Raw genomic sequence first — 6,000 nt, forward strand, 5'->3', positions numbered from 1 at the left:
AACAGTTCAAAGATTACAATAAAAATTAGAAAAATTATAAGAGAAAATTTCTATCCCTTAGATGATGTATGAACTAATTTTAATTTATTCAAATTTTTAATTCATTATTATTTAATATATAATTTTAAATTTCTATGCAAGAGAGAGAGAGAGAGAGAGAGAGAGAGAGAGAGAGTTAAACTATGATTGACAATAATATTAGTTTCCGATGAAATTCAAACATACACTTATTTCCCATAATTTTCCATAATGTTAAAAATATCATAAAGATAAGTTCTTTTTTGTAAATTTTTCAAATAAAATTTGTAATTTAAATTTTAAAATTACAAAAACAATTACATATACAAATGTTTTGGGAACATAGCTAGAAAAGGAAGGGGTTGTAAAATCAAAATATACTTTTAGTTGTCTCATTCTTTTATATTAGAATATACATCTTGAAATTATTGATGACCAGTAATAAGAAAAATTAGCAGAGCTAAGGGGTGAAATGCTAACAAACATATTTTATGTAAGCACAATATTTTACGGGCTACTCTTTACAAACCCAATATAAAATCACTGTATTCTTTTACGGGCCTTTCTGTGTGATTTTAGTCCAACAGGACCAGTGTTAATTGATAATTATCATTCAAACTATTCAACTGTTCTTTTATTTATGATAAGTTAATACATTAATAATTAATTAAATATTAATAAAACTTACTTTTGTAATAACTATATAATATATATACCGTAAATATTATATTATATTATATTATATTATATTATATTATATTATATTATATTATATATATATCGAGGACAAATCAAATTACCAAAACAATAGAATTAACAAATTTATTTCCCAATCTCATATTTCTTTTTTTCTAAATCCAATTCCAATAAAAAAAATTCACAGTCGCATTTGAAGAAAAAAAAAATCACAGTCAATATTATATTTATTAAAATTATTCTTGAAGTGACTACATCCTTTCTCATATAATACGTGTGATAAATTACTTATGTTTATTAATATATTAATTGAAAACATATTTATCGTCATTTATTATACTACATTTAATATAAATTATATACACTAACTAATAAATGTAATATTATAACTATTCATTGATTAATAAATATAAGTTAACATATCAATTAAAAATTTATAAATTAGTACTTCGATTAATAAAAATAAATTAATAAATTTATGATTTATTATAACAATTCATGAACAAAAATTCATATCAAAATTAAATTAATATTTCTTATCATAGTAGTTCATAAATGTAAATAATACTATAATTAATAAATACAAAGTTAATATATTTATTGATCGGGAGACTGATTAAGAAATATATAATAACATGTTAATAAAATACCGTATTAGCAAGTTATCTTGATATTATATAGAAATAACGATAAATTCATTTATTATAATGAAATGAATATTTTTGTTTGCTTGCTTTTATATATTTATTGTAAATTACGTACCTCTTTCGTGAGATATCTACATGGTACATTATTTTCTATTATTTTATGGAAATTAAGTGTAAAATACACCTTCTTTTTGTGTGAGATGCGGTATTATTAGGCATCCTCATATTTTTAATGTTAAGAAATTATTTTATTTAACTTAATATCATACATATAATTAATTTTTTTATTTAGAAATAAAAGTATATAAGTATATATATTTGGTGGAATAGTATTTTTGTCACCACAAGTGTATGATTTCACTAGTTTGTCACCACAATATTTGGTAGAAAAGTATCTAAATAATTTAATTGTTTATGAAAACTCTTTTACACATTAGTTTACCGTGTTGTTTTTTTGTTGTTTTGTGTGTCTGTGTTTATTTCTTTTGTGATGGTCACTTTATTTTTGTGAACAATTATAGGTGTTGAAGCACCTATGGTAGAATACATCAGTCTTTTTATTGATTGACTAGGTTGTAATTGATTTAAATATATTTTATTATTACGGTTATTTTGTTTTGATAATTGTATTAATAATATATATTTATATGTTAAGACAATCTATTTTTATTTTATTAATTTTATAATGTTTTTTAATTAGTTGTAAAATGTTACAATTGGGATATTAATATATGTTAAAAAATTAAGTTCGTTTAAGAAAAAACTAGTAAATGAAAAAGTATATTAAAATGTTTAAGTTTATTGTTATATGAAAATTTTATAGAAAAAAATGGTCGAGGGACTTTTCTAATATTGACACTAAAAAAAATATATTCTTTAGATATTGAATGTATTTGTTGGTGGGTGTTTTTATTAGATTATTTATAACGTTATAAAATTAATTTATTAATGTTTTGTTTATAGGAGATTCTTAATAGACTTTTCTAAAGGATAAAAACTTATTTGATAAGTAATTACAATTAAAGTGATGGAAGAAGTAGGACGAAAAAAAAAAACTTGTATAATAATTGTGGGTTATGAAAAAGTTTATCGTTTAGTTAGACGGAAATCCCTATATTACATTATGTGAAAATTATAATTTTGTAAAAAAAAAAGATATGATGGATAAGAGAGTGGTTAAAATCATCAATAATATCACTAACCATGTTTCTGTTTTTGAGTGTATAGGATTGTAAGATTAGTTATACACAATTATTCATCTCTACTATATTTACTATCGTTTATGGAATTTTTAATCATAAGTACACAGTTTTAACTTTTGTTGAAATTAAATGTAATCCAACATCACGTTTTGAATTTGATCGATTTGTTTATAGCCAATATGGTACCAAAAAGATAAAGAAATGAAAAGTAATTACTTTTAATTAATTTAATTAAAAAAAGGTCAAAGTTTTTTTTAATTAAAAGTAAATTAAAACTTTTCTAAAATTTAATCGAAAGGTTTGTCACTCTACTTCATCGATGTTGGATAATATGTAAGTGTTGCTTCCATTTTATTTTGATTAAAATGTGTATTTGCATGAATGCTAAAACATATCGAGAGAAGAAAAGTACGTGGTTGCTAAGAAACTATGAGTGCTGATTTTCTTTTTATATATCTTCTTTTATATGTTCTGTTATTTTTTTATTTCTTCTTTGTGGTGTTTCTTCCTTTTACACCAAATGTTATTATTTAATCTTAACATTTCAAATGTCTCTTATACAACAATTACAAAAGCTTTGAAGCAGAATGCTTTGGCTACATTTTGTTTTCTTTAAATTTTTTAACTCAGCTAATAAAGTAGAATGTTTATGTTTTGGTGGTATTATTATTATATTTTGCTACAAGTAATCTTACTAAGTCTTTACATGAATGTTACACTAACTTGTACATATATGTGATTTGAAATATTGAAAATCTAAGTTTTCTAAAACTGAATATTATTTTGCAAACAATATTTTGAATTGATTAAAATGATATTAATGCATAATAAATATCTTTAAAAAATATCTCCCCTAACTAAAAATAAATATTTATTAGAATAAAATTTTATTAAAAAATTATTTTGATTTAACAATTTTAAGTGCAAAAGTTAAATATAAATTGTGACAGTTTAATCACTTAATTTTTTAAATTAATAACAATGTATTGTAATTTTAGTTAAAATTTATTAGCTTTTTTTTTACCTTTCATACATATTAACAAAAGTATGATCATTAGAAATAGAATTATTTAGAATTTATACTCTTTTGACGACAATTTTTAAAGATGTAAGTTAATACAATTCGTTTTTCTTTTTTCTCTAAAGAATGCAGTTTGTGACATGCAATCCAAATCTTTATTCTAAAATAAAAAATGTACAAAATTTATTGATAATAATTTCAAGCAATATTTCATAACTTTTGTTCGAAGTCTACTTCTTAACTTGGTATCAAAGTCATGGTTAGAGTCTATCTTAATGAGATCTATGTGACATTCTATTCCACTCACTATTGGGTCGCTATCAGACCATCCGCTATCAGACCATCCATTAATTCATTAATCCTATTATCACGCTCGAGATATCTATACTTCGGCGTGAAATGTGTGTGTTAGAAGTCCCACATCTTCAAAAATAAGGCAAAATTATAATATATAAGTGAGTGCAAACCTCACCTTACAAACCGCTTGTGTGGGGTTGAGTTAAATTTAAAGCCTACGTTCTAATATCTTTAAAAATCATTTTTTTAATCAAATATATTTCAAAATATTGAATGAGTTAATTTAAATATGTTTTATTTATGAGATTTAAAATAGAAAAATAATAATTGTGACAGAAATCAACTAATGGATTGAGTTGGATCATGTTTCTACTCCAGGTAACTTCTTTCCATCTAGTATAAATTGACACAACAAAATTATTTTGAAACCTCATTAATAAAAACAATTTCAGGTGTGTAAATTTACCAGTGTCCTTTTAACACGGCGAGTGTAATGATATTTTCACTGCATATCATATTTATTTGACAGTATATTAAAATAATCATATAAAATAAATTAAAGAATGAAGGATAATTTTAGTGTATAAAATTTTAAGTGTCAAGTACTCTTAAGAGTGCCTAACATCAGATTGACATAACTTTATTCCTTGCTAAAACGTTTTTTTGGTCAGCGCTGCCAAACCTTCTATATCATTGTTTTTTATGCATGGAATTTTGTGCAGGATACACCTGTAAAAGCTTATGCACACATAACTTTTGCTTCTAAATCGATTTTGGTCTTATGTTGGCTATTCTTAACCGAAAAATAACACATCAATATACAGATAAGATTCTTTCATATTTTGTGCCATACATATATATGGTAGACACTCATGGGTTACCGTATTTTAAAGACTTTCATGTGACAATAACTTATATTTTCCTCTTATTTCGGTTTCGAGATGATGAATCTAGAAAAAACTAAAATGAAGATCATATAAGCTAATATGAAACGAGGAAGACGTCATGTGAGTGTGGAGAAAGGAAAATGTTTTTTTATACTATATATTTACACTGGTTGGCAATCCACTTTTAGGATATTTTGATTATTAACAAAAAAAAAATTGTATTTATAAAGAAAGAATGAAATTAAAGGATAAAATACTATATGTAAATTTCTGTTAAATTTGACTCAACTCATTATTATTGAATCTTTTCCTTAATTTTTTTTTGAAAGACTTAACAGTAGTAATGATTATTTTTTATGACGGTGTTAAACGAGTATATTATAGTTTAAGTACAGAAAATCTTGTTGATAGAGATTTTAATCAAATGTATTATCTTACTATGAATGATAGTTACAAATAAGGATTACAAGTAAAGTGTTAGCTGTTAGAAATGTTTTTGCTAAAAAAAGGAATTCAAGGAAAAGGAACTTACTTAAACTTTAAACTTTAAACGTAAAATTATCATAAATTTAAGTATAAATTTAAGTTACACATAGAATAAAAAGGATAAATTTTAATAATATAATAAAAGATTAATAAACTCATTATTTTATATAAGTTTTGTCAAAATTCTTATATAAAGTTTAATAAATAATTAATTGTCAAATATCTCTCTAGTAAATCTCACTAAAACAACCTAACAACTTAGTAGAAAATTCTCTTAAAATTTCAATAATTTAATCTTCTTATGCTACCAGTGGTGTTACTTAAACCCAGTCAAATATTACATGTAGAATTCAAGAGAGTGTTCTTGAATTCAGAAAAACACTAATGATAGTTGGATTAGGTTAAATCCACATCAAATACTTCTTGTTTTGCATGGAAATTAGTAGATAATAGAAAGCCAACAAGGAAAAATTTGAAGAAACACGAATTTCACATACAACACCACAAACTTTCATATCAAATTTTTAAAAAGAAAGAAAATCTTATACTATATTTTCTTATAACTTCGTTTGATTGTAAAGAAGAAATTAAGATTTAGTAAAAGGGAGGGATAGAAATAATTTAAAGAACGACGAAACCAAACAAACCTACTCTATATTTCTTTCATATTCCTCCTCATCTTTATCTCTCAATTCCTTTTCAATTTATTTCCAATCAAACATATTTAGTTTTAATTTACTTAATTT

Source organism: Vigna umbellata, chromosome 8 (assembly GCF_029865625.1).
Source record: "Vigna umbellata cultivar VRB3 chromosome 8, Vumbellata_1.0, whole genome shotgun sequence".
NCBI lineage: Eukaryota > Viridiplantae > Streptophyta > Magnoliopsida > Fabales > Fabaceae > Vigna > Vigna umbellata.